Consider the following 12,431-nt stretch of genomic DNA (forward strand, 5'->3'; position numbering starts at 1 on the left):
AGTATCACTCATCAGGGAAATGCAAATCAAAAATGAGATACCATCTCATACCTGTCAACAACACAAAAGACACCAGGTGTTGGTGAGTATGTGGAGAAAAAGGAACCCTCCTGCACTGTTGGAGGGAATGAAAACAAGTGCAGCTACTGTGGAAAATAGTATGAAAATTCCTCAAAATTTTAAATATAGAACAACCCTATGATCCAGCAACTAGTGTTTGAGTGTTTACCAAAACAAAAACCCTAATTCAGAGGGATACATGCACCCCCTATGTTTATAGGACCTACCCAAGTGTCCTTCAATTAGATAAATGGATAAAGAAGGAGTGATACATATAGTCAATGGAATATTACTCAGCCTTAAAAAGAGAATGAAATCTTGCCACTTGCAATGACATGGATGATGCTATAGAATATAATGCTAAGTGAAATAAACCAGTCAGAGAAAGACAAATACCATATGATTTTACTCATATGTCGAATTTAAGAAACAAAACAAATGAACAAAGGAAAAAAAAGAGAGAGGCAAACCAAGAAACAGACTCTTAAATATAGAGAACAAACCAGAAGGAGGTGGGAGGAGAGGGGGAGGAAATAGATGATGGTGATTAAGAAGTGTGCTTGTTATGATGTGCACAGGGTGATACATGGAATTGGTGGATTATTATGTAGTACACCTGAAACTAATATAACACTGTACGTTAACCACACTGGAATTAAATTTTTTAAAATTTTAGATATGAAATTAAATATGCAAAACATACCTATTTTAACAGTATTTGTGGGCAGCGCTGGTAGCCCAGTGGTTTAGCACTGCCTTCAGCCCAGGGTGCGATCCTGGAGATCCAGGATCTAGTCCCGCATCAGGCTCCCTTCATGGAGCCTGTTTCTCCCTCTGCCCATGTCTCTACCTCTCTCTCCCTCTGTGTGTCTCTCATGAATAAATAAATAAAATCTTTTTTAAAAAAAACAAAACAGTATTTGTATTAGTAGATTGGCCTCAAAAAAAAATCTCACATAATTAAACACTCAAATTTTTAAAAATTTTTAAAGAGAAAACCTGTCTAAAGCAAAAATTAAGAAAATAAACCTAACTCTGTACAGTTAGTGGTATAACCACTATGAGAAAAACTATCATGAGTGTAAAGCACTGTATTTGATTGTACATCTTAAAAAAAAAAATACCTGCAAAGAAGTGTTGAATTAAATTCAGTAGGTTTGTGTTTGTACAAACCTGGATTTGAATGTGTTTCCTTCCCCAAATTAGGGAAATTCTCAGTTATAATTTGTTCAAATAAACCTTCTGATCCTTTCTCCTGCTTCTCATCTTCTGTGACCCCTATTATCCACATATTATTTTCCTTTATGGAATCGCTGAGTTCTGTGTTTCCCTTTGTGATTCAGTAGTTTTTTTTTTTCCCTTCTTTTCAGCTTCCTTATTTTCTATCCTTTTATCTTCCATATAATTTCTGCTTCATTCATCCTTGTTTTTATAGCCTCCACTTAGGACTGCATCTTTGATAATAGCATTTTTAATTTTGCCCTGACTAGATTTTAGTTCTCTTAGGTCTCCAGTAAGGGATTCTCTAGCGTCTTTTATGCTTTTTTCAAGCCCAGCTAAGTATCTTCACAATCATTGTTTTAAATTCTAGTTCAGAATCTTACTTATATCCATATTGATTAAATCCCTGGCAGTGAGTACTACGTCCTGTTCTTTCTTTTGGTGTGAATTTCTCTGTCTCAGCATTTCTGCCCATAAAAGAAAAGAAGAAAGAAAGAGAAATAACTCCAATAACATCAATGATAACAGAGAAAAACCAAACCAAACCAAACAAATGAAAAAATCCAAACAAAACAAAAACCTAGATCCTGAGTGTATTTCGGTCTGCTTCTTAAAAGAAACTAGATGCCAAAATAAGAAGGAAAGAAAAACATATGTAAATAAAATGAAATACAGTACAATGAAAGGAAACAAAATAAAATACATATATTATGTATATATATATATTTTAAAGATTTTATTTGTTTATTCATGAGATACACAGAGGGAGAGAGAGGCAGAGACACAGGCAGAGGGAGAAGCAGGCTCCATGCAGGGAGCCCAACGTGGGACTCGATCCAGGGTCTCCAGGATCAGGCCCTGGGTGGAAGGCAGGTGCTAAACCGCTGAACCACCCAGGGATCCCTATAATGTATATTTTAAAATAAAAATTAGAAAAGAATTTTAAAAGTCAAAAAATGAAAACAACAAAAAATAATCCTAAAAGAGTAAAGATTAAAAATACAAAGATTTCTGTACAGTGTTTTTTCCAAGAGCTTTGCAGCCCTTTGTGATCAGTGAGCTGTACGAGCGTGAGTTGGTGGTGCTGGTCTTCTGGGGAATGGGCCCTTCTGCGGATTCTCAGGGGGCACTCGCCCCAGTGGAGAAAAGCCCCCCGGTACAAGAGGCAAGTTTCAAGGTACTGGCTCCAGATTCCAGTAGGTGGTGAAGGCTTTCAGGGTCACTATGGCTGTTACCCCCCCCCTGCCCCCCAGCCCCAGAGCTGCAAGTACATCCCCCACTCTTCTGTGAGCCCTCACCAAAAAGCAATCACTCACTCTTGTTTCCCGGGTTTCCATCCAAACTCTGAGCTCAACAGGCCTGTGGCCAAACGTTTTTATCTCAGGCCCTCAATTGAGTTTCAAAATTCCAAATTTTAGGGACTCCCACGGTGGAGACCCACACTATTCCTCCGGGAGGGGGGAGGTTCTTGTCATACTTCTGCCTTTTGCTGGACCCTTCCCAGGAAAGCAGTCACGGGACCGTGTAGCGGTTCAGTTTATGGCAACACAGAGAAGCAAGCTGGCACCTTGACTTGCTGTTCTCAGCAGCCTCCTGGCTCCTAGGCCTGGAAACTCCACCTCACCCAGGCCCCCCACCCATTATCCTTGCAACCCGAGGGTCCTCCAACCACGTTGGCCCACCTGGGATTCCACCCTGCTTCACCACCCAGCACCTTGGAGCCAGGCAGGGCCCCACCCTAACCAACTTCTAAAGGTTCCAATTTTGCCCTCAGCTGCTTCTGATACTTTGCGGTAGCTCCTTAAGCAGGCTCCCTCCTCTCCACTACATCCTCAATCCAGATTGAAGTCTTTGCACCTCCTGCCTTTTCCAAACAGTGGTTGTTTTTCTACCATTGACTTCACAGATTTTGTTTTTTGTTGTTTTGTTTTTTCCAGATCTCTGATTGATTTCTCTGGTGTTCAGGATGATTTCATAACTATCTAGTCCTATTCGAGGGATGAGACAAATTTAGGGCCCCCTCTACTCCTCTGCCATCTTAACTCCTCCTCCTGTATACTATTTTTTATTGAAGCCATAGTAGATTGGGTCAGTCCATTTTACAGAGAGTAAAGAAAATGTGCGCTAATACAAGGAGTTAAAACAAAGTTGAGCCATTTCTCTGGGTAGGCAATTTAGCATAAAATGGAGGCTGTTTATTCTAAGAAGTATTTCCAGAAAAGGAAGAATCTCGCCAAATCTTAAAGAGGATCCATGGGTAACTCTATCAAAGGCACAAGGGTTTTTCTGTTAAAATGGATAATGTGGTAATCCCTTCCCAGCTGTGTGTTCCTCACCATCAAAATTCAAGAATTTATAGATATGTTTCTGGCATCCTCCAATTTCCCCTGCCTGTTTCTATAAGGTCACATTTACATTTATTCCCCATTCTTTTCAAGCTGATCACTCCTCCCCACATATGCAGGGCCTTAGGCAGGGCCCCCCTCCTTGGGTGGTATCTTAGAAGGGTTCATAATCAGACCAGAATATGCTGGACACTGTACTCTCCTGACTTTGTCTGACATGCTTCCAAAACTACAACACCCTCAAAGCTCTGTCATTTAGAACTATAATTTATTTTCCCAGCATCTTATACCAGTGCTCATAGTATATGCCCAATAAATACGTGTAGAATGCTGGACTACACGATGGCCTTAGACGGCAGAATAAGTACGACCTACTAAGCGTTCCATTTGGTCCCCTATCTTCTCCAGTCTGTCCTCCAGTTAGATGCAACCATGGGACTAGTGCTAACCAGGGCTACAGAGCCTTAAAAATTCATTCAGATGACTTTGAAGGGAGGGCGCTGGAGCTTGGAGTTCATGTGTTTTGATATGCTCTAAAATGAAGTTATCAAAAGTGGGGCTAAATCTAAAGGAAACTCTGTACTGGGAAACTCAAATTTGACATTCACCTCCAGCTTCTTGCTGAGGGGATCCCTTTGTCCCTTCAGGCAGCTTTATTGGACCAGACCCAAGACAACTGTTTCTCCTGCATTGCCCACACCTGACCCATGGGAAACACAAACGTGTCCTGTGGACTACTGACCCTGTGTACATGCTGACCAACTCCAGCACAGCAGCACACAGCTGGACTATCCGCCCCAGCTGTCTGAAGCCTATCTCTCCCCAGTGGGAGATAGAGAACAGTCCAGAGAGTCCCCCAAGTATATTGACTCTGGTACTCTGGTCCCCCAGTCAGGCTGGTGGGGTAGCCCATAGGTGTGATATGAGGGAAATAGGCTGACTGTAGCCTTCCTCAAATGGAGGGAAAGGAACTCACAGTACAATAACTCATCAGAGATTTCACCAAATCTTGCCACTTTGATTCCTTCTTATATCCTTGGATATCTGATCCTAGAATTTTACATCTAGTGTATCGTGTCATTTTAATCAAAATCTATACAAAATCTATTACTCCTAGAAGGGGAAAATAGGTAAAGAAATTGATAGAGAAATGGCACTGGAGATCTAATATAGCTCCTTACTTGTTTAATGATTTTTAAGTGGGGTTTTTCCATTACTTGTAGACTAGGGCAGTCTGTTACTGTCCCCACAACCTATCAGAGTCCTTCAGGCCGGAGAGGGTTACTACTTTGTACAATGGGAAGTTCTTATTCAAAAAAGGAGTAGAAACTGAACATAAAATCAGACTTTGCAAAGATTAGGATAAACTAACATATTTGAAACACATTATTACCAGAAAGTTAGGGTGTTTGTGGTTCCATACTTACACTTCATTTTTTTTTCTTCAAGATTTTATTTATTTATTCATGAGAGACACACATAGAGAGAGGCAGAGACACAGGCAGAGGGAGAAGCAGGCTCCATTGTAGGGAACCTGACATGGGACTTGATCCCGAGTCCTGGGTCTCCGGGATCACATCCCGGCCTGAAGGGCACTAAACCGCTGAGCCACCCGGGCTGCCCAGCCATCCTTACACTCTATATTCAAGGATACGTGTGGCCCCTCTCACAGGCTTCCTCAAAGTTGTTCTGTGTGCTAAGTCTGACTCAGCAAGTGAACATCTGTGGGTTTTGCTTAGCCAGCATCTCTCCTTCTAATAACAGAGTTCAGCATTCCATTTTGGGGAACCACCTCTTCTCCATATAGTTTATTGATCTTGCATTCTGATAGATCGATCCTTGAGTTTAGCTTATGACCTAGGCTTTGAAATGCCATTAAAGGTATAGGATCCTTTTTGTGCAGTTATTTCTTTAAGAAAAGGTATATCACGACACAAGAGGAAATACTAAGGTGGATAGAAGGGATGGATAATGAACAGTAATTACATGTAGTAACTAATTAAATATTTGAATACATTAGAAGGTGTAAGTGCTATAGGAAGAAATAATAGCCAACTAAGGAAGTCAGGAGCAGGGCAGGAGATAATTTTGAATAGAGTGGTCAGAGTAGTTGTCACTGAGGTTGAATTTGAGCAAAATCAGGAAGAGTGGGAATCAGCCATGCATTCCAGAGAGGGGTCAGCCAGGGCAAAGGCCTTACTGCAGGAGCCTTCCTGTCTTGTTCAAGGAATAGGATGAGGTCCAGAGTGACTGGATCAGAGTACTCCAATGGGAGGGTCATAGTAGTAGATAAGGTTGCAGGAGCAACAGAGAAGCCAATCATATAGGGCCTTGTAGAGCCTTTCAGGTGTTTTGGCTTCTACTCTAAATTGTATAGAAAACCATTGGAGGGTTTGAGCAAAGAAAGGACATGATCTTTTGTTCTTTTCCTTTTTTTTTTTTTTAAAGGTCATTCTTGGGCAGCCTAGGTGGCTCAGCGGTTTAGCGCCACCTTCAGCCCTGATCCTGGAGACTCAGGATCGAGTCCCAAGTTGGGCTCCCTGCATGGAGCCTGCTTCTGTCTCTGCCTCTCTCTCTCTCTCCTCTGTGTGTTTCTCGTGAATAAATAAATGAAATCTTTAAAAATAATAATAAATAAAGATCATTCTTGTCCTGCATGGGCATAAACTGCAGGAAGGCCAGAGAAGACACTTCTGTGACTCTGATGGAGGTATGAGTAAGAAGTAGTCAGTATCTAGATACGCTAGGAAGATCTAGCCAACAGAATTTCCTGACGCATGGATGTGGGATAGAAAAGAAAGGTGAGTCAAAAATAACATCAGAGTTTCTGGCCTGAACAACTGGAAGTTTGAAGTTGCCAATGATGTGGTAATAATATGGGAAGGATAAATGGGGGGGGGGTGGATTCAGGGGCACAGATTAGGACATGTTAAGATTGATACATATTTTAGATATCAAAGAGGTGATATTAAGTGGCGAACTAGATAGAGGAGTATTGAGATCTAGCCAATGCATTTTTAATATTTTTTTTCTAGTTTTTTAAAAAAATTATTTTAGAGGGAGAGAAGAGCAGAGGGAGAGAGGAATCCAGAGCAGGGTCTATGCCCAGCTCGGAGCCCAGTGGAGTAGCCAATGCATTTAGACAGGAAAAAGAAACCAAAGTCATCCAAATTGGAAAAGAATAAGTAAAATTATCTCTGTTCATGGATGATTTAATCTAATATGTAGAAAATTTGAAAATCCTAGAGAAAACTATTGTAACTAATAAGTGAATTCAGGAATGTAGCAGAACACAAAGTCAACACACAAACATCGCCTGCATTTCTATACACTAACAATGAATAACCTGAAAATAATGACCAAAGTAAGTTAATTTACAGTAGCATTTAAAAGAATAAAATACTTAGAAATTAACCAAGGAGATGAAAAACTTGTACAATGAAAACTATAAAAGCTTGCTGAAAGAAACTGAAGAAGACATATATAAATGGAAATGTATCCCATGTTCATGTATTAGAAGACTTAATACCATTAAAGTGTCAATACTACCCAAAGTAATATACAGATTCAATTCAGTCCCAACAAAATTTCCAATGTCTTCTTTTTTGCAGAGATAGGAAAACTCATTCTTAAATTCATATGGAATCTTGAGGGATCATGAATTGCCAAAACAATCTTGAAAAAGAACAAGAGAGGAGGAGGACTCACTTCTTGACTTCAAAATTTGTTACAAAGCCATAGGTAATCAAAACTGTGGTATTGGCATAAAGACAGATATGTCAAGTAATGGGATAAAATAGAGACCCCAGAAATAAACTCTCACACATATGGTCAAATGATTTTTGAGAGGCACGTCAAGTCTGTTCAGTGTGAAAGGACAGTCTGTTCAACAAATGGTGTTGGGAAAACTGGATATCCACATTAACTCAAAATGGATCAAGGACCAAATTAAGACCTGAAACAATAAAATTTCTAGAAAACAGGACAAAAGTTTTGGGATATCCAACTTGGCAATGATTTCTGATATGACATCAAAGGCACAGTAACAAAAGGAAAATTAGAGAAATTGACTCTATGAAAATTTAAAGATATTTTATATCAGAAGATGCTATCATCAGAGTAGAAAGGTAACTCAGAGAACAGCAGAAAATATTAGCAAATCATATATCTAATTAAGTATTAATATCGGGAATATATGGTGTACTCCTAAAACTCAACCACAGACAACCTGATTCAAAATAACTTCAATAGCTGTTTCTCCAAAGAAGAGGTACAAATGGCCAACATGCTTAGGAAAAGGTGTTCAGCATCATCTTTATTAGGGAAATGCAAATTAAAACTATAATGAGCTACCACCCCGTCCCAGGCCTCCCCGCCCCGCGGCCTCTGCTCCTCCGCCAGGTGGACCACTGGGGCCAGGCTCTCCCACTTGGGGGCGTGAGGCAGGGCCCCCCTGCTCCCTCCCCCCCTCCCCTCCCCGCCCCCTGTTCCCTCCACCCCTCCCCTCCCCGCACCCCCTCCCCTCCCAGGCCCCGCTCCCCCCGCCCGCCCCCCCGCTCCTCCGCCAATCGCAGCCGGGCGCCCGCCTCCGAGGCCCGGCAAGAGGCCCGGCAAGCAGGCGGCAGCGCGGAGGCCGGAGCTTTGTGCCCCGCGGCAGGTAAGGCGCCGGGCGGGGGGGCCGCGGGGATCGGGCCCTGGGCCGGGAGCCTGGAAGGTGGGCGCGCTCCCGGCCCGGCGGGGGGCCCCGGGGCGGCGGGGCGCGGGGCGGCGGGCGGCCCTCCCGGCAACGGCCTCCCCGAGGCCCGCGTGTGTCTCGCTCCGTCGGCTGCGCCCGCGCCCCCCGCCCCGAGTGCGAATCCTGCGCCGGCCGCCGCGTCCCTCGGCACCCGCGTCGGGTGGGAATCCGCCGAGCTTGTGGGGGCCGCAGGAGTCAGGGGCGCCCCGAAATCGGGCCGAGCTCCCGGAGCAGCGGCGCTGCGGCTGCGGCCCTGGCGCGGCCCGAGGCCCTGAGCTGCTCGAGGCGGGAGGCGGTGCGGGGCGGGCCCGGGCCGGGGGACCGGGGCGCGGCCAGGGCGGGAGCGCGGCGGGCGCTGCGGAGTCCCGCCGGGGGGAGCGGCCTGGGCGCCGGGGCCGGAACCTTCCGCGGCCAGGACCCGCCGCCTCCCCGCAGCCGCAGCCGCAGGTGTCCGGCGGCCGCCCGGCAGGACGCCCGGCGGGACACCCAGCGGGACGCCGGGCAAGACACCCAGCGGGACGCCCGGCAGGACACCCGGCGGGACACCCGGCGGGACACCGGGCAGGACGCCTGGCGGGACGCCCGGCGGGACGCCCGGCGGCCACCCGGCAGGACGCCCAGCAGGACACCCGGCAGGCCGGCGCGTCCCAGCGGGGGCAGGTCACCCGGGACCGTGGCCCGCGCACGCCCGGCTTGCAGGCGCCTTCGCCCCCACCGGGCAGCCACCATTTCCTTCTCTGTTCACAAGAGCTTTTATATTTATTCGTGAGAGACGCAGAGAGGCAGAGACACAGGCAGAGGGAGAAGCAGGCTCTATGCAGGGAGCCCGATGTGGGACCAGGACCCCGGGGTCACGCCCTGGGCCAAGGCAGACGCTCAACCGCTGAGCCCCCCAGGCGGCCCCATAAGAGCGCTTAGGGCATCGGAAACACCAGTGATTCCCGAGTCCTTCCCGGGTGGAGGGTTGTATTGCGGGGGCCCACCCGCACTTGTGGGTCCAGCAGCCCCCTCCCTTTTCTGTAGCTCTCTGCAGGACCAAGAACTAGTATTTCAGCAATAGGGATCCAAGCCCCACCCCAGATCTTTTTGGGGGATCAATGCCTAACGATACCAGTGGGCCCCGGAATGTCCTGATCTCAACCCAGTTTGGAAACTGAGTTGCATCTTGTTTGCAATTACTTGAATTAAGTTGCTTTAAAAAAAGGGGGAGGAGGGACATACTCTTCTAAATTTCCATACTCTAGATTTTTTTTCCTTAATAAGAGTATTTTGACTCCTGTTATCTCATTTCTTTCCCATTACATCTATCAAGATCACTTTCAGGAAAAGGTAGAAGGTTTGGAAATGGTGTTGGAGAGGAATCGGGAGGCTCTAGTGCAGGTGGGAGGGGCCAGGGGGTGGAGAGGGGGAGAGAGTGGCTTAGGTTTGGAGGGAGTGTCCCGGACCGCTCAGGTTTTAGCTTCCTGGCAGCTGCTCACCTGGCCCCCGTAGCTGGGGCCTTCTCCCAGTTACCTGTGTGCGGGTCCCTGACAGAACCAGAAGAGCAGCTCACGACCTTCGGTTAATCGAGGCACACACTGAGGAAGCTAAGCCTAAGGAGAACAAAAAAGTAGAAGTGGGTCAGGATTCCAGCGTGTCAGCACGGAAGAGAGCGAGGGTCATCTACGTTTGTCTAAGCTCATGCGCCTCCTCCTTTTCTGCAGTGCCGAAACCAAGGCAGGAAGAGAGCGTGTGCCTTGGCCTTGGTCAGATTGGTAGTGGGTGCTCACGCCTGGTGTGGAATTCTGGGCTCCCCAGGCTCAGGCAGGCCCTTATGCCCCCAAGAGGTGTCTGGTCTGTGTGCACCCTAGCGCATCAGATTTTGGTGTCAAAGCTCAAAGTCCAGCACTGTTTAGTCCACCTGCTGCAGCAGATGTGTGGAAAGGAAAAGCCTACTTTAAATTTTTTTTTTTAAGATTTTATTTATTTATTCATGAGAGACCCAGAGAGAGAGAGAGAGAGGCAGAGACACAGGCAGAGGGAGAAGCAGTCTCCACGCAGGGAGCCCAACGTGGGACTGGATCCCAGGACTCCAGGATCACGCCCTGGGTCAAAGGCAGGCACTAAACCGCTGAGCCACCCAGGGATCCCCTAAATTGCTTTAAGCAGAATTTTTATGCAAGTTTTTTTTTAGCTGTCTAGAGAACCACTGCAGCCTGAACTGTCTTGTCATTATGTGGTAATTCAGGAACTCACTCAAGATTCTTCTGTTTTGTACTTTTTTTTTTTCCCCAACTGCTTGCTCTTAGGCAGACCTATCATATATTTCTGGATGGGAAGACCTATTAATGTGCATTAATTTAATCTATAAGTTTGATGCACTGGACACAGTCCCAGTGGAATTTTTTTTCTTTTTACAAAGAATGTTCTAAAAGTCATCGGGAAGTCTGAGCAAACAAGAATAGGTAGGGATACTGCACAAGTTAATGAGAGAACTTGAACTGTCAGGTAACAGAACATGTTGTTAAGCCACATCATGTGAACAATAAAGGCCTGGGAATAAAGGTCAGTGACACAGCAGAAGAAGTGAAAAAAAGAATAAGCATATTCATAAGAACTTATGTATGAGTCACTGGGGGAAATGATGAAATATTCAATTAATGATTTGGGAGCAACTCAGCTATTTGAGGGAAAGGTACAGGTTGAGTCTTATCTCAGGCCGTATAGCAAAAAAATAACTTGGATTAAAATGTGACAAAATAAAAAAGTTAAAAACCGAAAAGGAAATAAAAATGTTTCTTTTTTTTTTTTTTTTTTGAAGATTTTATTTATTTATTTATAAGAGACGGAGAGAGAGAGAGAGAGAGGCAGAGATGCAGGTAGAGGGCTCCATGCAGGGAGCCCGACGTGGGACTCGATCCCGGGTCTCCAGGATCACTCCCTGGGCCTAAGGCGGCGTTAAACTGCTGGGCCACCGGGCTGCCCCTCTATAAGTATTTCTAAATAGTACTGGAAGCACTATCAAAGGCTTTTGATGTCTATTTAAATATTAAACCCTTGAAATAAATAAGCAAACAAACGGAAATCTTGTTATAGGATCAGGTCTTAGATCTCTAAGAATATGTTCAAATATAGAATAAAATTCCCCCTGGGTTCTTTTCCAGCTTCAGTTAGTCTTGCAGGACAGTGGGAAGGAAGAGGACGCGTGCTGAGTGGGGAGAGTGTAGGGAGGCAGAGTCAGATCCCATCTGGCCGGGGTGGGCCTCCTGTCGCTGCCAGGTTATTATAAGGGGTGCTGAGCGCTGGAGGGGAGGGAGCCCGGGAGGGTACCCCAGTTGGAGGATCCAGCCAGGATACCCCAGTTGATAACTCTCGATCATACATGAGAGTGCAGTTCATCCTCGGTCGTGGACTGCTGATGCCTGACGCAATGGGATTTCTCCCAGTCCTTGTTCTGTTTTCTTTTGCTTTCCCAGATCCTGTGGGAAAGCAGTAAAGTTCATAAACCATGTTGTCTTGTAGACATTTTTTAATCGGGAAGCTTTCCTGGACGTCCCTTGAAAGGGAAGGCAAGTAGTAGCCGTGTTCCTGGGAGGACAGAGGACACAGGGCAATTGAATGGTTTCTCTCGAGTGCGATTTGGACCCTGGAGATACATTGGAAGCCGGGAACCGCCGGGTCGGAGGCCATGTGCGCGTGGAAGCGTGACGCTCGGTGCAGGCTGCCCCGTGGGCTAATGCCCCCCGGCCCCCTAATGGCAGAGGGCGTATTCTCCACCTTGGCCCAGCAGGCAGCGCCGCAAGCATTGTGGTCTCCGGCAGGTGGATGGACGGCGTCTCTGAAATCCTGAGTCGCGTTCTGTGGTCACGACTGAGGCCGAGCACCGTTCCACCTGTTTCAAGAGGCACCGGAATTTCCTTCTGTGGAAACCAGAGAGCATTCTAGAGCTGGACAGGCCTGAGAGACAAGGCCCGTCGTCCAGCCCGCGGAGCCTGAGCCGAGCCCCTCGGCTAGCCCAGGACGGAAGCGGGGCCGACCCAGTTCTGCCGTGTGTCCTAGCGGCCTGCGTGAGGGCGGCACAGGCTGCAAAG

General features: G+C 46.4%; 2 protein-coding genes across 8 annotated transcripts in view; one reads left to right on the forward strand and one right to left on the reverse strand.

Annotated features, from left to right (window-relative positions):
* Window positions 1-9,948, reverse strand: part of COA1 (cytochrome c oxidase assembly factor 1) — a 96,341-nt gene extending 86,393 nt beyond the window's left edge. For both annotated transcript variants that reach the window (XM_072760076.1, XM_072760082.1), the window contains exon 1: window positions 9,874-9,948. The gene's annotated coding sequence lies outside the window, so the exon portion shown is untranslated. The remainder of the gene's footprint in view (window positions 1-9,873) is intronic.
* BLVRA (biliverdin reductase A) overlaps window positions 1-12,431 on the forward strand; it is a 77,517-nt gene that overhangs the window by 14,513 nt on the left and 50,573 nt on the right. Inside the window, exon 1 of one of the 6 annotated variants that reach the window (XM_072760074.1) lies at window positions 8,176-8,283. The exons of 2 other annotated variants lie outside the window; for them this stretch is intronic. The gene's annotated coding sequence lies outside the window, so the exon portion shown is untranslated. Of the gene's footprint in view, window positions 1-8,175; window positions 8,284-12,431 lie in introns of those variants that run through there. 3 more of the 6 variants (XM_072760072.1, XM_072760071.1, XM_072760073.1) reach the window with 3 other exon arrangements.

Source organism: Vulpes vulpes, chromosome 5 (genome assembly GCF_048418805.1).
Source record: "Vulpes vulpes isolate BD-2025 chromosome 5, VulVul3, whole genome shotgun sequence".
NCBI classification, from domain to species: Eukaryota; Metazoa; Chordata; class Mammalia; order Carnivora; family Canidae; genus Vulpes; species Vulpes vulpes.